This window comes from Passer montanus, unplaced genomic scaffold (genome assembly GCF_014805655.1).
Source record: "Passer montanus isolate IOZ18808 unplaced genomic scaffold, ASM1480565v1 scaffold73, whole genome shotgun sequence".
Classification (NCBI taxonomy): Eukaryota; Metazoa; Chordata; class Aves; order Passeriformes; family Passeridae; genus Passer; species Passer montanus.
Genome location: NW_024372481.1, coordinates 1901617 through 1923547, shown reverse-complemented (window position 1 = coordinate 1923547; position 21931 = coordinate 1901617). Strand labels below are relative to the sequence as shown.

The 21931-nt window shown below is 42.7% G+C and overlaps 1 long non-coding RNA gene across 1 annotated transcript; it reads left to right on the top strand.

Moving 5' to 3' along the window:
* The first annotated feature begins 74 nt into the window (after positions 1-74).
* On the top strand, positions 75-4755 carry LOC120512345. Its single transcript, XR_005629995.1, has 2 exons — positions 75-365; positions 4510-4755. It is a non-coding gene; the product is annotated as an uncharacterized LOC120512345 (long non-coding RNA).
* Positions 4756-21931: the final 17176 nt, after the last annotated feature.

Below are 21931 nucleotides of genomic sequence, written 5' to 3'. Positions count from 1 at the left end.
TGAACTCACAATTCAAACTCTTTCCTCTACACTCCAGCTAAGCCATTAAGACATACCTCGTTTCAAAAGAATGTTTTTCACAGAATCCAAGGCAAGAAGGGCTCTAAGCACCCAGAGCAGCCTGAGTGCATTTAGGGGTGCAGTGCTGGTGCCAGAGCACCGGGGCAGGCAGGGATGGCTATTTCAGCCCTGGGTAACGCTCCTGCCTCAGCAGCTCCCCCTGCCCGAGCCGGGGAGCGGCTCTGGAGCTCCCCGCGGCCGCCGGGGGCTCCGGGCCGTGGGCGGACAGATGAATGGCTGGCTGAAGGCAGCGAAACACGCAGCTCTGCCTGGAGGAATGAACAGCAGCCTGACAGCACTCTGCGGTAACTGCGCCTTGCAAACCCATTTTAGCACTGTTCCTGAGGGCTAGGCCGTATTAATAGAAGAAAGACTCATTTCCATCTATTTGTTTTAAGTATTGCACAGTCTATAGCCTGTTAAATAGTGTTCTGAGATCTCTGCCCTGGGGGAAATTACAGTGCTGCAAACCCTCTATTCTCCCCCCTCGCACCCTACGCTCCCGATGTTCTTTACAACTTCAATACTTCTCCCACTCGCTGACAAAACAAAAAAACCTCCCTCTTTCCACCTTCCCCACAAAAACACCTACTCGGGACTGCAGGCACACGGCACAGCCTGTCAGCAGAGCTCCACCTGCTCTGGGCCATGTCCACGGCCAGGAGCAGTGCCTGGTGGAAAAAGGTGTCTGAACTTCTGACTGACACGTTGCATCCCTCCCGGCTGTCAAAAATGGGTATGCAAGGGATTTGGAGATGTTTTGGGGTGAGGAGGCCTGAGCAGGTATCATCTGCCTGTTCTGTACCCCAGGACGTGGGGATATACAAACACAGGCTGTGACTCACTGACTCCTCGATCACAAGGGACTAAAAATGCCTGGAGAATCAGGACTGCCAACGTAAAGGAACCCATAGCTCTGCAAGGAACATCTGAGTCAAGACAAATGATATACAGAGAAACAATTTGTATTCTGCCACGAAACAGATGCTGCATATACATAATAGAGACAATTTAGAGCCAGAAAAGAATAAACACCTGTGAAGTCTTTCCTTGTGGAGAGTCAGAAATAATCCAGGAATACCACAGAATAGCTAAAATAATGAAATCAAGATAGGAAAGTGAAAAGCAATAGTTGTTTAGAACTCAATGATTTTTTTGTGACAACCAATTTGATTTTAATGACATCCAAATGATTTGCTAATCTCTAGTTAGAGACCTAGTAAAAAATTAATTCTTAATGTGTAAGTCAGAATGATGTCAATATTTTGGCTAAGACTCTTCACAATTCCTAACAATTGAGCAATTGTCATACCTTCTTTGTCTGAGCTCAGCTCATGCAGCGAGGCAAAGGAGCTCATGCCACGATTGTGAAAAACAAGGGACACTTGGAAGGCCAGGGCTTTGATCACTCGGGATTTTAATTGCTCAGGCACTGAAAGGAAAACTGCAGAAGTGGAGGGAAATTATTTTCAGACAAATGGCTGGATGGGCAGAGGCTGTGCTAGACCAAATCCTAGGAAATGAGCCAAGCTCACTGAACTAATGAGCGTGGCAAGAGAAGTCCAGCGAGCCTGTTCTCTGCAATACCCATGGGGTTAAGTGCAACACAAAATGGAGACTTTTGGAAAGCTGACTCTTCAAGGAAGGAATTTAGAAATTGTTGGATGGAAATGGAAATTAAATGTCTTCTGTTACTGTCTAATCAGAGCATCTCTGCATTCCCCTCAGTAGCTGCTTTGGAGACAACAAGAACTTCTATCTAATTGCCTAATGGCTGCATGATGTTTGCTTCAGCATCTTTCATGTCCCAGGCTCCAGTCGTGCTCAATATGTCAGACTACACTGGAGGAATTGGGAGCTGCTACTTCCTGACTCCTATGTCTTTTCCTAACAGATGGAATCATCACTCACATTGGCATTTATTTTACACCGTAACATGAAATTGTAAACAAGAAAGATGACCCTTGCTTCTGGTTTGCTGTAAAGCTTGGGGCAAATCACCTCGTATCTCTTTTATCAGCCACACAGATCAGCACTCAATCTTTATCATGAAGTAATTGTTTATTTCCAGATTAAGCAATAATCTAAGTTTGCAGTGTAATGCGGTGATATAACTGGTCTTGAATTTGTTTCAGGGGAAAGGGTTTCTTTAGTAGGTCTGTTTGGACCAGGCTTTCCCACTTCATGTATAGTGGCAATAGAACACAGCCAGCAGAGTCTATAAAAAGCCTGTTTTCTGTTCTAACAGGTGCCTAAAGATCTCCAGAAAAAGTAACTAGAAATATTGTATAAACAAGTGCAGCCATGAGACATTGTGAGAACAACACTCCATTCTTCAAAATAATATTCCATTCATCCAGAAGATAACTCATCATCCTCAGCAGTGTCCCGCGATGGGAGAAACCCAAGCTGGACTTGTTGATCTTCAAGGTCTCAATGACTCCAGGATCCTGTGACTCTCCTGCAGGAAGGCGTGAGGGCAGCTCCAGCTGCTCCTCCCTGGCAGCAGAGCGGGCTCCATTCCTGTTCCCTGGCCGGGGGCGGCTCCTGGGAGCGGAGCAAAGGCCCAGCGTGGTGCCCCAGCTGCTGCTGCCACCCAGCCCCTCCCGCAACACCAATTCCCATGTAGGAGGGAGCAATCAATGCCTGAGGGTTGAAAAGCCAGCGAGGCACAGACCTGCTTAACAAAACCCTTTGCCAAGGTTACCGGGGGTGTTGTCAAAGCCTCCTCTTTTGTGAGGGCTGAATAACAATTCATACCCAGTAACCAGCTTCAGTTTCTTTGGCTTTACCTGGCACATTTTCAAAGTCACTCTCATGGCTGGGGCTGTTCCCATTGAGATGCAGCTTATCTTGCCCTGGACAGCAAGTGCAGGGATCATCCGACTCCAGTAGCTCATGCCAAAGCCCTTTTGTGCTGCTTTGCTGCTTGAGCTGAACTACAGCTCTTAGAAATGTGCTTGAATATGTCACAGGCACAAATGGAAATGATGCAGCCTTGGTTACTTCATACTGGGGGAGAAGAATTTCATTTAGAGAAGTTAAATATTACTGGGATCTTCAGGAGGCCCCAGTTGCAGAGCAGCCCCAGCTATGAAGATTCTATCTGGGCAAATGCTCCTGCTATTAAGTCAGCAGGCTTTTATCTTAATTTTCAGAAGAAGGTGATGCTCTAATCACACATCTGAGGTGGTAACTTTTCATCCAGAACCCAGCAAAGCTCCACCACAGAGAAAAAGCATGTGCAAAAAAAAAGGTGTAATGATTAAATGGAGTGTGAAAAGCTGCAAGATCGGTGTTGGAGAAAGAGGCAATGTGAAAGACATTCCCCAGGAAATCAGTGCAAGGACTGGCTCCTGTCATGCCTTCCCTCAGTGCTCTCTGTGCTGAACCATCAGGAGTTTGGTGTGTCAGCATGGTCTCTGGTGGAAGAGCAGCTCTGTGTCTGGTACATGCCCAAATCACGGCCCTTCCTGAACCCCCTTTGCCTTCAGAAGCCATTTGTTGAACAGACTGAGCTTTTCATCTCTATTTAAATCTCTGCCACAAACTACTAAATCTTGTAATCATTAACAAACAAAATTCTAGAGAAACAACAAAATGCTTCAGAGTTACAGACTCCACAGTAATTATAGAAAATACAACTACTGCTATGAAAGGAGCACAAATTAAATACTTTACTGTGAAAAATGCCAACAATCAAATGTAGTCAATATTTTAAAGAGCCCAAAATTGATAATAACATCAGGACATTATTTCAGGGTCACTAGAACATAACATCACCTCCTGCTACTGTAAACTTCAGACTGAGGATTAAGTTCTTTGGGCCTCTTTAGTAAAACCCTACTGGCAGTTTAACGGAGGCAAATAAAACTAAACTGACTCCTGGGCAGAAATAACAAAAGGTCTGCAACACCCAGAGTTCTGTGCCCAATTTACCGAGCTGTCTGCTGAGATTCCATCTGAGCTGACTCTACAGATTCCTCACTATGTTCCTGCAGTTGTCTCCTAGAAACAGGAGCCAGAAGCATTTGCTGTTTTCTCAGCTCTTTTGAAAAACTCTGCAAAGCTTTGCTCACGTTCCGGATGCCCTGGGATCAGTGTTTGGATACTGAACCAGGATGCTGAGGATATCCAAACATTGGGTCAGTAGCTTACAAGTGTAGACTACATTGAAATTTACTCATCCTTCCTTCTTGCACCAAGCTAAATTCATAATGATGGAGCTCTGAAGGGATCTTACTGCACAGCAACATGGGGGAAATCACACGCAGGCTCTTGAAACATGGGCAGAAATTCCACCTGATGTTTCTGTGAAGGTTCAGGCTAAAAGAAATAAAACCCAAATAAACTACTAATCTTCAATAATGCCTGCTGGAAAAGTAGCCCTGGTGTAGCATTTATAAATATTTTTGTGTATTGAATATTGTCTTTTCTTCCCTCTTCCAGGTATAGCCAGTGTCATACTCAGTGTAAATGAGGGAAAAAACTGACACCCAGATCCTCTGAAATCTTGTCCACAAAGCAGTGGATTATTCCCATAGATCCACAGTTACAGTATGGAAATGCTGGACTCCTTTCCATTTGCAAATTCTTCAGAAATACATGGAACTTAGAAAGAAGAAAAAATTCCAGATTGCGTTTAGGCACGTGAACAAAGCTGCTGCATTAAAACGTAGTGTGTCAGCCTGGCTGCTCTGAGCCTGCTCCTTCTTTGCCTTCATTTATTGTTTCCTGTCTTTCCCTCCTTCTCTCCCTTTCAGTTTAGAGATTCAGCCAATTGTTGTCCTTCCAGATCAAGCAGCCCCTTCATTTCACTGCCTTTTTGAGGCTAAATTACTCCATATGGGCTCCTGCGTTATCTGAAGCTCCCATAGCAAAATGCAAAGGTTTTGAGCTAACTTTTGTTTGTTGCTGTCACTTAGAAAGTGAAACCCAAGATAAATGATGGTTTATTCTTTCTTAGGGTTTCTAATCTGTTTCTGGTTCAAAAAAAAGCTTATAATGTCTCTTTTTGGGATATTACTGTCAGTCTTCCTTTTTGTTGTCCAGTAACTTCTGGTTTCACATTCACTTTTCAATATTCTGCCTTGCTTTAGGCAGAATGAAAGTATGAGAACACAGTCTCTGTTCTTACTCAATTAGCTCTGCCTGAGCCAAGCCCTCAGAAACAGATCGAAATACCTGACAGAGAAACCAGTTTTAATCCAGTTTCCATAGAATTGTTGAGATATTGGTGTGGGTGTAAAGTACTTCCAGCAAATCTCATTTCAGACTTGGGTAGAAAATGCAAAACTTCACTGAAATCAACAGAAAGAGGAAACATAAGGTGAAAAGACAGAAAATAAATGCTCATCTTGGCATCCTTGGGAGGTTCAGACCTGCTATTCATTACGCTGATGAACAAAATCTCCTGACTAATCAATCATCGACCCTGCACTTCCTTTCTGACTCCTATGACACTTCTCCAGTTGGTCCATGTGAGGCTTATCCTTTGTCGTTCCTACAGAGAATTTTGGGAATCTAAAACAGTTGTTCAGGAATCCTCTTGATTAATCCTTCCACCACAGATCAGCCCTCAGGTGAGGGATGCTTCACCCATTTACCTTGAAATACTTCTTAGCTCAGCACAGGTGAAGGTCAAACCAAATTAACATTTACTTACAGCATTTTAGGCAATACAGCCACAAAGACAAGAAATTAAAGAAAACCCTTTTAGTCTACTTAAACCCAAATTAAATACACAAGTTCCTCTTTCTGTGTATGTGGGTGATTGAGACAGTTGGATTTCCACATTGAGGCATTCTGTCTCTTACTTTACCCACTCATTCCAGACCCCCTTTCCTGGTGGAACATGCTGGGTTTTATAACTGATCTTCCTGTATATCTCATCTCTTCTAGAAACCCCAGTAAGGTGCTTCACCTTTCTCATCTTTTCATTAACTCATTTTCTGTATCAAGTCCGACTTGCTGCAGTTTAACTGTTTTAGACTCAGCTGCTGATGCTGTTTGCTCAGACGTGTGTGTCCACCTCTCCCTAGGCAATATTGGCATCCCCAGACTCTCCAGTCTTCCAGCTTTGTTCTAACTCAAATTATTAGAATGGTTGGAAGAATTAAAAGTACTTTTTTTTTTCCTCCTCCTTTTTGGCAGCCTACTTTTATCTGATTTAGCTGTGTCCTCATTTGCCTTCTTATTCTGACAAGGAGATACAACAAATTTCTATAATCAGTTCCCATCACTTGATAGAATAATTTTAGTGTCAGATGAAACTGGCTTTGCCTGATGCTCAGAAATGCCTTTCAGGCTGCACAGACTATGAGATCCCCTCTTGGGCTTCTCTTCTGCTGCAGGTTTTTATCATCAGCACTAAATCCTCCCCGTGTCCAATTCTGCAGCCACAAGGGGCACGTCAGTAAAACACATCTGTCCCAGGATCCTACAAAGCCCTCCTCAGACACTGGAGCTGGGCCTTCAAAGCTCTTTGAGTTCCTGTATCAAGCACCAAATTAATTTCCCTTTCTTCATCAATTCTTCATTCTCTCGTGATGTCTTGGCAACATTTTGTTCCTGTTCAACATTCATCATTAGCTTCTCTTTTTCTTTTACTTCCTTTTATATTCCTTTCCCTCCCATCTGCTAATTTAAAAGGAAATTGCCTGGTATTCAGCATTATCAGCCAATCTGTTTACTGTGCTCTTGTTCCAGTGAAGACCATTTCTCACACACTGAGCTGCTCTGCCTCACCCCCTACCCACTGTTATTATCCTCAAAGCCTGCATTTTCTTCCATATGCCACCTGGAGAGTTAAGTACCCTCCAGAGGTATACAGCTCCCCAAAATTCAGTCTCTCATTTCAGAATTAGGATGTGGAAACAAAGATCCAAGTGGAAGAAGTGAGTTTCCCAGACACAGGCCCTGCCTCCCTCCCAGGCAGTCCCAGCACAGCGGGCACCCACAGAAAGGAGAGCTCCTGGCACCATTCTGGCTGCTGGAGGAGCAGCATTCCCACCCCACATCCCACAGCCAGCCAGGGGACACCACCTCCATGGGGATCAAGCTTTTCCTTGAAAAGAAACAGATTCTCATAGTCCCAAATCCTTCCCTCCCACCACATCAGCCCAGCTGTTCCCAGCAGTCCCTCCTGGAAGTACCTAAATCACTTCTGTTCCACATCACTGGTTTTGCTGATCCTGCCTTGCTCAATATTGCACAGTTTGTGATTTCATTACTGACAATAACTCTGATTTTGACCTCATGCTCCAAGCCTTTAAGATTAAAGATGAATAATACAAAGTCTCCTTTGATCCCTATCACAGTGGCTAATGCTGAGAGTAAAATGATGAACCAGTCCTTGATAGCAGTGACATGAGAGTTTTGCTTACCCAGGGCCAGCAAGTGGAACTGGTGCTAATGGCTGCTGAAAGCCAGTGGGAAAACCTCACAGGAAAGGCTTCATTAAACCTCCAAATGCCACAATTCTCCTCTCAGGATTTCTACTGAAATAGTTTAGAGAGACCCCTTCAAAGGAGGTTCACATTGTGAGTGATGGTCCTATTGAATTATTTAAAATATCAATGTAAACAAAAATATGCATCTGTTTCTCTAGAGATGAGATCGGCTGACAAAATGATCTCCACTATGAAATGTCAGATGTGAATTTACAAAGTGATCAGATCTTTTCAAATTCATCATTAACTTGACTTTAAATAGAGGAGGTTGGAACACATAATAGAAGTGAGATTCCACCTTATCAAATACTGTATTTCAGGAAGATGTTATGAAATATCTGTGTTGATCTGAACAGAGATTTGACATCTCTCTGCCCTCAAGCTTGTCCATTCTGACTGAGGTGTTCCAGCACATCTGTAATTTGAAGCAGGTAAGCAAACAAACCTGCTTCAAAGTCAAAACATTTTACTTAAATGGTGCTTTGATAAAAGCAAATCTTGACAAAGTCAATGAAAGCCACACAACCTCAACATAGCTAAGACCACTTTCTCTGGGGGAAATTAGGAAAAATGTTTTTATGTATATATATTTAACTCTTTTTTAAAAATCCACAAAAAAGTCTAACTTTTGTATGATCTTGTTACTAATTATACAAATCTTTATGTGCTGAAATGAGTGGATTCTTGTGTAACAGAAAAGTAGATCAGAATAATTTTACTGAATATTGGAGCTTGACTCCTTACCAACTGCAGAAGGTATCATGCTGCTGTATTGTATGTTGCTTAGCAATATAATGTGAGAAGCAGCACCACAGTCCTTGACAGCACCATTGTCCATTGAAATGCTTGTGAAATATTACCTGGCTTATATAAAGGTAGCACACAGTCACAGAAAATAGCAGGAAGTTTCCAAAAGCACAAAGAAGGCTGCAAAGAAAAGGCATTGCTATTCCAATGGCAAAAAGGCCTCCCTGGATGATCTTTCACTATCTGAATACAGGCAGCATAAATTAAATATGGAGAAATCATATCTGGGAAGTGTCCCTGCAGCTGTGCCTAGCAGCATAGGCTGCAGAGCAACTCCTCCCTCCAGAGGAACAGCTGAGGCCAGGACGTGCCAGTGCCTCTGCATTTCTGCCCCACAGCCCTGCTGCTTGCTGTTCCTTTGCAGGAAAAGTTGTGCCCCCAGTCAGGCTGAGCAGAATATGGGCAAAGGAGAAGCAGCAAGCCAAGATGGATTTGTTGTACAAACAGATGACATGATAGGGCCTTATCAGTTAGATAAATGTGAATATTCATCTCCGGAAGACTCCCAGCACCCCAGGGTCTCAGGGACACCCCCTGCACTCCCGTGTTTGCTTTCACTCCAGGCCCTGTAGCTGTGTAACTCTGAAATGTGTAATTCTGTGTAATTCTGAATGCCACAGGACTGAGCTGGAGTGGCAGTGCCATGAATAACTCCAAGGGTAATGGATTGCTCCGAGCTGCTGCAGCAGGAGGTCACAAACCCAAACCCACACTCAGAACGGTGTCACCAGCAGACTGAACCTGAACTCAGGACCTTGCAGGTCACAGCACAATCACGGGATTCACCAAGTGCTGTCAGCTGAGCAGGCATCAGGCTCATATTCTTACTTGGTCATACAGAACTAACCTCACATTATGATGGTTCATAAAGACACAGGAGCATATCTGCATCTCAGTGAAAAAATATTGAATGGACATGACAGATCCTAGGGGCTTTCCAAGGAACAATTCAATATTCCCTTTTATAGTATTTGGCACACCACAGAGTTTATTCAGCTTGAATTAACTAATGGATTTGAGCATTCTCTTTAACAAAGAGAAAAGATGTTGAGTTGCACTGACTGCAGAGTTACAGAATGCTTTAGACAAATCTCACAAACTGATTTACCACAAAATCTGTGCTGGCTTTTCTCTAAAATCACAGGAACTTATGCCTTATGTTTTAAAATGAGAATTAAAAAATGCATTTAGAACATTTATTTTTGTTGACAGATATATTACAAATAAACATGGAAAGTTATTTGCCTTTATAAAAAAATGAGGATGGACAAAGTAAAAGATGCTGTGCTGTTGAATGAAACCAAAGAAGAGAAGCAAAGGTTGCAGGTGGGACAATCCCTTCCAACATGCACACAAACCCCACTGCATGAACACAGAGGAGATTTAGAGGATTTAGAACAGGATCCAATTCCTTCCCACAGAGCAGAACCTCATACTAATACAAGAGTAGCAACAGGGAGACTTAACCTGTAATAAACCTCACTCATTTTCACCCAAGAGAAGTATGATTTTGATCTCCAGGATCGAGATGACACTCAAAGGAGTATCATTTGCACTTGATATGTAAGACCCATTCTCCTAAATCAACATGAAGTGAGTAGTTTAAGCAGGAAGGGCACTTAAGCTGAAAGTAATTATGTTTGTCTCCATATAAAACCAGAAGTGTTTGTTGCAGATACCTTCCTGAGCTCACAGCTACTCCTTGCAGCAAACTGTGCAGCCTGCTCAGGTGTTAAGGACACAAGTTCCCCTTCATGATGCAGGAGTTCCAGACAGGAGCTGGAGAAAGGCCCTTAGAAAGAGCTGCTCCCCACATGTGTCCACAAAGGCAGCATTTTCTCCCAAGAAAAGAATGCAGGAGAACTTATACAGGTCCCAGCTAATCACTGGGTGGTGCTCCCAAAACTTTGACAACTTGAACAGGGACTGCAGAAAAAGTTATGGGCCATCAGAAATGTTGTATTTTCTTGACAGCCTTTATTTGGCCTTTGAATCATTTCATACTTCCGTGAATTCCTTAATTTGGTTCTTTAACTTAGCTTTTTTTTAAACTTCTGCCACATATTCTTGGTGTTTTAGCCTTGGTTTCCTTTCACCCAATCTGAAATGAAGATCTATTCTGTGCCTCTAATGGATTTTCTGGTTAAACATAAGTGAATGTATCTTTCAGCCAGAAGGTTTTTCATAAGAGTGCAGCCTTACAATAGATTAAAAGCAGTTAGCTTTTACCAATACAGGCCCCTTTTCAGATCTGGTGCTTCAGAGAAGATCTGTAGAGACACACTTCTGCTTTTATTCCTTATTTTCATTCTGAGGAGAGGCTTTACCAATTCACTTAAACTGAAGTTGCTCTAGGTTTTTTTACTTTAATTTGCAGCTGAGAACCAGCGAAGGTGGCTGGCATGATACGACTGTGCTCTGCCTCACTCTCTGCACAAATAATTTTAGCAGGAGAATAAATAACAGCCCTATTTTCATAGTCAAATGCTCAGAATAACTTTCAAAGTCTGCCCTTACGTTTCTGACCTTCCTGAGCACGCTAGAAGCTCCCAGAAGTGGGGAACAGTTTCAGTTAAAGGGTGAAGAGCAAACCCATTCCTGGCTTCCTCACAGCTGAGCCTTTCAGGATCAATCAGCATCATTTACTTGCCTTGTCAGTTCGAGGCCACAGACCCATCTGATACTGATCCCCGTGTCTCCCTCTGTGCTAAGCCTTGGGACTGATTCCCCCTGGCCAGAGGGTGGAAACACACCTGGCCAACAGCTGGGGCTGCATCTGCCTCCAGGCTGGGAGTTCAGCAGGGCCCAGGCTGGCTGAGGGTCCCCAGCCCTGCACAGCCAGGAGGCCTTGGCTCTCACACTGTGCTCCCTACAGGGCAAGGCATCATCCTGGGGTGACAGGATGGCACCCACGTGTGCTCCAAAGGCTCCTGGGCTCACAGCAGGAACAGCCATCACCTTTACTGCACAGATGGGCACCAACAACACAGCTCAGTGACCACAGCCCACCCAAATACTGGCCATGGAGACAAAGGAAACAGCTCTTCCCACGAGACCCCGCAGCTGAAGTAGAGCAATGATGGGACAACTCTGCCGGCCTCGCCTGGGATCTGGGGCAGTGGATATGGGTGCTTTAAGCCCTTTTAAGTGGGATTATCTGAAGAAAGCAGTTTGGGCACCAGTGCTCTTCCCGCATTTTGGTGCCGCCTTTGTTCCCCCATAGCAAAGTCTGAAACTCCCTCTTGTGGGGGATTCGGGAGGATCCCTTCTGGAACAGAAGCACCACAGCGAGAAAAGAATGGCATTTAAATCTTCGCTTCCCCCATACTCTGTCCGCTGACCATTCCGAAAGACAGAGCTTTGAGGAACCTGATTTGACCTCAGAGCTGACCCTGTCTGAACAGGAAGCAGGAAAATGAAGCGGGGAAGCACATTAGGAACTTCCTACTACTCTATTTCATTAGTTCCAAACATAGTTGACATCGTGTGTAGGAGCTTTTAAGCAAATTACTTCAGGAAACATGGAAATGTACTTCACTGTCCCAATTCCCAAGAGGAAGAGAGGCTAAGGCTGAAACAAAACAAATAAATATACAGGATCAGGCTGAAGTATCTTTAGAGCCTCTTCTCTCTGTACCCCAAAGGAAGCACAAACTGCAGCCCCAGGTACTGCTAAATTGCTATTCTGATTCACTACAGCCTAATTCTAAAAACACCAATGTAGTTCTGGGCATCAATATTTACAAACCAGATAAACAATACATCTACACAATGCTTTACATCCACAAGTCTCAAAGCACTTTGCAAACTCGGAGGAGTACTACAGATCCTCAGAGGTTACAACTGTTTGCTGAGAGTTATGAACTCAGGCAAGTGCCTGGATCTTGGGCTTTGTTGTGGAGCTCAAATCATCCCACGAAAGTTCAGCTCAGTCACTTTGGGCTCAACATAATGAACATTTCATGAGATGGCAGAGATGGAGACAGAAGATACAAAGGCAAAATAGAATTTACCACTTGGGAAATGTTCCTATTCAAAACCTGTATATAAGAATAAGCTCAAGAAATAAAAAAAGGAGTATTTGAGTCATTTCTTACAACGAAGCTTTATAACATCATGAACAAGGTATCAAGGCCATGGCAGTCCAAATGCTATCCCAGCATAGCTGTACCCCTTTGTTGCTAGTATTTTTAACTGAAGTCAACTTCTTGTCCTTGAATTTATTTTTAACAACCAGCAGTCATTTCAGCTGAGGGTACAGGGCACTGTGAGCACACACTTAAATATTCAGCGTGAGTGACTGAAGGAAGAAGACATCCAAATCCTTCCAGATTGTATCCCATTCATAAATTAAATGCAGACCTCATCCTCTGAAATTATGTAACACAAACTGGGATGGTAATTATATTGAGTGTTTCCCCTGGCAGAGCCAGGTTTTGCAGCTTCCTCACCTTGCTCTACTCTGCAGTTTCTGGATTGTGTCCCGACCTTCTGTTCTACTGCATTCCCACTGACAAACCTTCCACAGCAACTGAGTCACCCAGTCCTGCTCCAGTGCAAATACTCTGCACTTCCATTCCTGCATCCTACTTCTAAAACCGTCTGTTTGTCCTTCCAGCCACGTCGGGTACTGCCTTGGCTTCCCTGCACTGATGCATTTTCTCACTCCCCAAAGAACAGTGCATTTGTCCTACTGTTCAGGGGTTTCTCCCTTTTACTTCCAATATCCAACAGAAGATCACTGCCTCTTCTTACCTTGTACAATAATCGGAATACTGATTTTCATATGAGTATTGGAATTCATTAAATTTCTTCAATGGAATTTCTCTCCATGTTTTCCATAATGTAAAGACTGGGAGGTTTCCCCTACAGAGTCCTGATAATTCCAAACACTTATGGGTATTTACAGAGGCTGCAGATGTCCCCTCTTCTTCAAACTCTAATTCTTGTAAGCACAACTTAATTTACACTAGAACTTTAAGACACAGATCTTATTTCTGCTCTTTTTTAATTGCAAGCAAGAAAATAATTTCTCATTACCAAAAAGTTATGATTACATCCAAGAGCAACAAAAATGGGAAGAAATCTCCATAATGACAAATTATATTTAAAATTAACATGGAAATCCGGAGATGGGGAGTGTTATGCACAGGGCAAATTCTTTGCTCAGCAGAGCCAAAATCTTTTTTACTGCAGAGGTTGTTACACTATAATAGAGAACATTTGGCTTGAAGCTGATTGAAAAGGTGGGTTTACAATTTGGTATTAAAGGACAATCTGTGACTGGAGAACACAATGAGCAAGACAGCTCCTGATATGAAATGCTACTTGTCAAGCTTGACATTTTATGTCTCTATTTATATCAGTCTCAAGGAGATGGAGTTTGCTGGCAGTAAATCCCAGCCGTTAAAGCAGGATGGAACCTGCTGGAAAAGTTTGTGGCTCAGTTTAATTGGGCTATATTTATCATTAGCACTGTAGTCTTTAACATCTAACCTACTGACATTATTTTTCTCCTTCAAGCCTTTGTACCTCCTCTAGTGCCATAAAGTCTTGTAAAGGTTTTTTGTTGTTGTAAATTAAGAGGGGAAAAAAATGAAACATTCAGTCATGCCCATAGCTACCTAGGCCTAGGTAGAATTTTTAATCTGTGCATCACAGTAATGGTTTCTCATTTTTATGTTTCCCTGAAATCACAGTAGAAGCAAATGCTAAGCCTAATGTCCCCACCAGCAGTGAGGCTCATTAGGTACAAGTTGCACCATTTCACAGGAAAAATAATACATTTCTCTGTGATTTATGAAAGCCAAAACTCAGCCAAGTGCTCAGGTCTCTCCCCAGTTGTGTTACGGCTCAAAAAATTTGCAAAGGGACATTTAAAACACATTTCAAAACAATTTGTCTGAGTGTACATCTTGTTTACAAGAACAAACTATTGAAGCTGAGCAATAAAACTTGGAGAAATGCATTTTATAGTGGAAACACTGGCACGACTTTAATTACTTCAGTGTAACTGGCATCTCTGTGGACAGACTGTTCAGCACTTCCATTGTATTTTAAACCTACATGAAAGAGTCAAAGGACAAATCCATACAGCAAGAAATAGAAACATAAATCCCTTCCAAATGCGAGATGACTTCAGCTGAGAAAGTTTGCAAGCCATTAAGACACAGTCCTGTGGATGAAAGGAGAGGCAAGCAGTGGGATTTCCCCCATTGTCCGTGCTGATTCCACTCTAACCAGAGTCACAGAGAGCTCTACAACTTAATAAGGAACGAGACCTCAAGTCTATCACAAATTGAGCAAAAATAGTAACTCAGGAAATCGATTGCAGGCTTTGGAAGAAATGCATCTTCAGCTGCTGTGTGAGGAGAGACATTCACACCACTGCCCACTCCCTGGAGACGGCAGCAAGACAGACCAGAAACAGGTGGAGTATCAGTGAGGACCAAAAATCAGCAAATTAAAGGACTTGTGTTGGGAGCACGGAGCACGGAGAGGGTCACACACACATCCCCCATGCTGTTAATTACAGCACCACTCCTGCAGTAGAAGCACATTCAAGTACAAATGCAGCATGGTGCAATAACAGACTGTCAGCCTGAGGATTCAGCAGCACTTTGCAGATTTATGCACCCTGGGAGCTGCAGTGGAACAGCTCCATTGGTGCTGGGGCACCCTGCAGCAGCTGCTCAGCCACAGCAACCATCCTTGGAGTACCACCTCCCATCCCGGGGTGTGAGGCACAGGAATAACAGACTGTCAGCCTGAGGATTCAGCAGCACTTTGCAGATTTATGCACCCTGGGAGCTGCAGTGGAACAGCTCCATTGGTGCTGGGGCACCTGCAGCAGCTGCTCAGCCACAGGAACCATCCTTGGAGTACCACCTCCCATCCTGGGGTGTGAGGCACAGATGAGCTGCAGGGCTCCAGAGGGCTCTCCTGCCCCTCTCGGGCACATCCAGTTTGGCTCTCACATCACCTCAGGCTCTGAGCCTCACTCACAGCAGCACCATGGGCACATCTGACACACAGCAGGGAAATTCACTGGGCCCAGGGAAACTCCTCACGAGCAGAAGCCACACAAGGCAAAGGGCAAGGAGATGTCACAGATCTGATGGAGCAGAGCATGTCAGGGATTGTTTTATGCCACATTTGGAATGTTTTAACCTCTGTATTGACAGCCAGGAAACTCTTACCGTTATTGAAGTTACAGCACAATTCCCTCCTGGCTTGGGGTGTTCCTTAGAGATTTCTTCCTAAAACCAGGCCCTGTCAATGTTTGGAAAATGATTTGAGTTAGATGCAAAGAAAGAGACTTTATACAAAAAACCACACACTTTTCAGGAATATCCACATTATTTATACACAAAATAATTGCTTCTAATTCGTCTAGTTCAACCAAAATAGCACTGAAGTCAGATTATGATGTTTTATGTATACACCAAACTTCTTTCATGCTGTAAATAAAAATAGCATCGTATTACTTTAAGGAAAATAATTAACAGTAATAATCCTAAAAAAGGATTTCACCTAAATAAGTTTCAGAAAATAGCACAACTCAGCCCAGTGGGGAGTGATAAAGCAATATATCTGTCACAGAAGATTTTAAAGAATCTATATAGCTTTGTGGGGCTCCCTGGAGCTACTTTAGCTATGACTAACAAGAACATATGCACCCAATATGAAATTGTCCTGCTGAAGCAGTAGAAATAAAAATAAAATATTTCTCTCACAAAGCACACCAGAAACTGTTCTATGATCAGATAATCAGCTGCTCAACAAACACTGCAAAGAGACAAGCAATAAAAGTCACTGACTAAAGAGTGTCTTGACAGCTCTAAAGAAAGCTTGAGTAAAAGCTTCTACAAGCAGTGCTTTATTAGAGAGATTTACTAAATACAGCAATATCCTCTTGGAAAGTTTATCATCATATCTTGTAATTTAAACATAGTCATCAAATTTATCAAACCTTCTAACCAAACAGATCTTGTCAACCAAGTGAGAAAGAGAGTCAGAGGCCATAATGGTTTAATAATTTCTGCTTTCTTTTCAAATAATGTTACTGCTGGCCCTGGGGGACAAACAGTTGGTCGTAACTGCCCTGTTCTACTGCAGAATATTGCACATGATATATTTGGAATGACTGTAGCAACTTCAGCTCAGCCAGGACTTGTAGTTACCCATACTGATAGTGTGGACATCATTCCCCGAATACACAGAGAAAACACAGAAGTTCTGGATGCTAAGGAAGTGACTTTTGTCACAAGACAGCGAGTCTGGGTGCTCAGAGCAAAGCTCGGGTGTTAAGATCAGTGGTTCTGTTTACTACAGTCTTGTCAGCAATCTGTAGAAAGTGTCTGAAATCTGTGTGAATTCCTCTGCAACCGCCTGCAGAATGGGCAGAATAAAGCTGACCTCTCTGGGATTGGAGATGTCACTTGGAGCAGCAACTGCTGCTCTCTGCAACCACATCACAAACCAAGGAAGGAAAAAAAAATTTCTAGCTTGGCATGGTGATAATTAATCCTTCTCAAACCCTCTGCCAGCAATTTACCTTTCCAGAACCCTGCACTGCTGTCCCAAATTTTGGGGAGAATGCAGCCAGAAGTGAAAGCAGAGTGGAATTGTGAAGGCCAGAAATGCACTACACTCATGCATTCATTTTTATCTCTTCAACTGGGAACACGTCATTGGGATAATTTCAGTCATTTGGTTTGAACAGCCTCACAGAGACAAAGCCAGTCATTATTTTACATTGTTCAGCTGCTGGCACCAGCCTGTTTCTGTTTGGTTTTCTACAATGGAAACAGTAAATTTTTCTCTCATTAAACCACTCTCACTATCTTTAAAATTATCTAAACCCTTATTAATTTCTCCTTTTATTTTGTGCTAGAGCTCCAAACACCTGGTGTACTCCACTTGATCTATTTAAAGGAACAAATCAAACGAGCCAAAGCAGAAACATTTCATTTCCAGTATCAAACACTTGTGTCAGAATGAAAAATCCTGAACTTTAGGGTTGCCTGGTAGCTGCTGTTGGAAACAGTGCTCTTTACGTTATATTCCACATTTTACTTGTGCAACAGTATTTCCCCAAAGGAAAGTAGCAGCAAACATGGGAAATAGTTCAACAAAAGATGAAGAGCCAAATCAGGAGGAAAGAAGAAACTGTAGGTAGCTCTGAGTTTTATGAGAAGGTGAGAAGAAATAAAATTCCTTAAATTGGAAATAAATTTCTGCTCTTTTCCCTATTACTCTTCCATTTAAACCATCAATTCAGGAGAGAATCTATACTTGTTGTAAAAGAGTCTAAGTAGTTCCTGAACTCATTAGAGTAAAAATGAGTAAAAATATATGAGTTATTTCATTTGCTGTAACAGTCAGTAGTGGAAGACAAAGATGATGGCTCAGCCTCAAGCAGGAGGCCCTGGCCCAGGATGCCCCTGGAGTGTCCAGGGCCAGGCTGGGTAGGGCTTGGAGCCACTGGTGGACTTTAAGTTCCCTTCCAACCCAAACCATTCTGGAATTCCACAACACTCAGAGAAACCAAGAGGCCACTGGCAGAGCTGTGGGGACTCTGGGACTGGAGGGATGTGGCTCAGCAGGGCAGGGTGGACATTTGCCAGCAGAGAAGAAGGAAGTCACAAATGTGCTAAGTCAGGACTGGAAATGCCCAGAGTGCACAGGAAATGCCCACATCCTATGACCAACTCTAAGCAAGAAGTTAATGCTCAGATACTGAGTAAAAACAATCAAACATTTCAGCAACAGCAGCTGCATGGAAACTTACACCAGTACTTCAACTGCTGAGCTGCAGCTTCTCTCCAGCAATCTGTCCTAAAAATCTCACCATTAAAGGCAGTGATTAAGACAGAAATGTCACCTTTCATTTATACAGCAGTTTTCATCCTGAAGCACTTCATTAACTATCTTTGCAAAGATCACTTTGCAACACTGATTCTGCTGTATTTCTACCCAATCACAAAGAAGAGGCAGATTGTACCCTTTTTAGAATCCATCAGATAAAACCTTAAACTGGAGTTTCCATAGAAACACATCATGGGGCTCTCAGTTTCTCTATCAAACCTGTTTTTAAACTTTCAGCTTTACTTAATGCTAGATTTTCAAAAATGCCAATTAGCTCTTTCATTTCATGTAACAGTTGGACTCGAGGATCTTGAAGGTCTTTTCCAACCTAAATGATTCCATGATTCTATAAAAAGACAAGGGAAGAACAACAGCTGCCATGGACAGGGGAACAACAGGGAAAATTGTGGGGTTTGGTCATCCAGTAAAATATCTGAGTGCCATTTGCACTTAAAATCTCCTGTCAAAGGCTGTTACAGAAATCTGAGCCCCACAGGAACCCTGACTATGGAAAAAATAACGTCATGCACATGGTGAACACAGGAGTGGGTCATTTCAGGAATATTCTGACACAAATATATGACTCACCAGAGTCTACTGCCACTGACCCCCAGCTCAGAGCCAATTTTGTTGTCAGTAAAAGTGAATACAAATGTTTGTCTTCATTTTCTTAACATTTCCTTTAGTTCTTTTTCTGCATCCAATACAGTTTAATCACTTCTGCCAGAAGTGTATTTGCAATAAAATACATTTTTATTGCAAAGTCCCCAGAGCTTTGTTACTTTTGTCAGATTTAGGCTGTGTTGTTTGTCCAGAACTGCTTTCAGTGTCTCACACAGTTACTCTGGTTTAAAATACAGAACTATTAAATACACAGAGAGAAATGTACAGCCCTTCAGTATCTTGTTTTTACAGTAACATAATCTCTTATTCTGTAACTAAATCTTTCAAGCATGCCAGTGCTCTGGAATGCAGCTCTGCTCCTTAATTCCAGGGATGGAGCAGCTACAAGTGCTAACCCCCCCAGGCTATGAGTGTGAGACAAACTTGTAATTTCAGTGACATATGCAGCAGGATTCCTTCTGAGCCTGGCTTTCTGGAGCAGCAAAGTGACATTCCACTGCTGCTTTGAGGCACCTTGATGACTTTGACTTGTTCTAGCACATTGGCTTGGTTTGTGTGTGTTACCTCAGGCTTCCTCTGTTTTGTCAGACACAAATTTTCTCTTTTGCCAAACCTACAGAAGTAAAGAAATCATTATATTGAAAAATCAAAAAGAGCTTTGGCTGCCCAGATGGATCCTGGGTAAGCCCAGAAATGACAAGTAAAGGCTCTGAGCACACGACCAGCATAGGAAATAGGAGGAAGCTTTCTCCTTAGAGAAACTGACTGGAGAGCTCTGGGAAATGTGGAAATTTCCAACTGCTACATCCCCTTCTGTTCCTTTTTCCTCCCCCAAACTGGCTCCAGGGCTGGAGGAGCTCTTAGACTGCTGGAAGTCTTGAAAACTCAGTCCTCTGCCTCACTGAATGGTAAGAAACACTTCAGAAAACAAAAATTATCTCCAAAATATTCTCTGCCAGCAAATACCATGAGTAAGGACACTTTAATTTGACTCTGATTTGTATTTGTGGATCTCAATGTCCCTTAACAGGATGTATAGGAGAATTCAAAGGAGTTAGTTGTGTACAATTTCCTAGATTTCTAAAATACTTGTAATACTCATAGATAGTTTGGCAGTAAAACGATTTGCTGAAAATTTGACCAGATTTTCTTGATATTTGTAATAATGAAAGTATCCTAAGTAAGGGGGAAAAAAATTATTTTGCACAGTGATTTGTTTCAAAGCTCAAATGCCCCCAGCAGCAGCACCCCACGGGGGAGGCAGATTGCTGTGACCCTGTTTGCTCCTGTTAAATCCATGTCCAGCAGCCCCAAACCTCGGGATTCCCTCAGGAGGAGCTTTGCTCTGAATGATCTTTCATTTGTATTCTCTAAGTGTAAACAACATAAAAATAATGAACCTCCCAGACTCAAAGCTATTTTAAACTATGAATCTTTTAATGTGGGAGAAATTACTCTGTTTAAAGAAACCTGATTTTAGGACTTTCCTATTTTGGGATTATTATACAACATATATGTACTTGATTTGCACTGAAAACAAATAGTCCCATGATATAAAAATAGGCAACTAAATGAAATGCAGGCTCTTATAGCGTGGGAAATGTTTGTGGAACTTGCAATTCTGGGTTTGATTACTTTTAGATGTTTTAGGGGGAAATGATTCAAAGCAGCACTTTTAAGATTAAAGCCAAAATATATGGAGACAGACCTACTGCAAATGCATAAGGGAAGTGAAAAAGCTCTCCAGAGAATTAAAAATTCAACAAAATATTTAAACAGACATGTACAGGAAGCCAGTAGATGTCCTGACATACTTAAATGCACCCTTCAAAATGGCAAACAGCACTGGAAAACAATTGTAAGAGTTGCTTGAAATGTACTGTAAACTGGGAAAAGCACACTAAAATAAGGGACACCAGCACACCTCAGTACCAGACTGCCACGGCTCATCCCTTTGGGAAGCTCACAGCACACAGCACTTCATGTGTTTAGAAGGGCATGAGTAAAATTGAGGTTTCACGTAAAATTTAGTGCCATAAGCCAGCTCCAAATATAAATCTGAAACGGAATATTCTACATCCAGCTACTTTTTAAGGCAAGAATCAACAACAGTTTCGGGAATAGCCTTTGCTATTATTCCATTATCCTTGGGGACTACAATTTACTTAACTGAGTTAAAAAAAAAACTATTGAGGTGACAAAAATCCCTGCACTCATGAACTGAACTTCGATAGAAGGCTGGAGCGCGGCCGCCAGCAGAGCTGTGCTCAGTGCCCTGCTGACATCTAACGGCAGCTTGGGACGCTACAGCCAGAAAGCACACCTGGGAGTGAACACCCGAGCGAGGCACACCCCGGCACACCCGACCTGTGTCTGCCGAGGACTCTCATCAACTCTCACAGACACGCTGGAATTCAAGGAACGCTTAAATAAATCAGACTTCACCACAGAGCAGTACCAAGGAGTTCCTGCTGTCAGAACTCTCATCTTTGAAATGACACTGACTTATGGAAATAATAAAGTCAAAATCCAATGGAATGTTCCTCTTCATAAAACTGAGAGATTAATAAATCAATTTGCAAGTCCACTGTTTTCTTCTAGGCAGACAGAAATCAAGTTCTTAATTTTCTTTAGTTATTGAACCGAAAATTAGGAGAGAAGATATTCCAATATTATTTAGCAAAGAAGGAGAGGAGAGGGAAAGGGAAGAAAGAGGGGAAGGGAAGGGAAGGGAAGGGAAGGGAAGGGAAGGGAAGGGAAGCTCTGCTGCTGGTCAGTGTCCTAGAAATGCCCTGTGGAAGAGCACCCCGACGGCAGCAGATGGCAGCAATGCCCCACAGGACTGCGGTGTCCTTGCCCACCCCACCCAGGGGCTTGTCCAACTTCCCTGGCAAACGGCCAAAGAATAAAATGAATGGAATGCAGGCCCATCTAAAATTAGAGAGGAGCTCCCTCTCCTTTAAGCAAAAAGCCAACATAAATTTGTACATCACTACACAGCGTGCTGCTGAGATATTGCTGAACCAGGGCTCCCAGCTTGTGGGGGGAGAAAGAAAGGAAAAAAATGCTTATTTTTTACTTTACAGAGGGGAAATGAATTGCTGAAACAAGGTAAACCC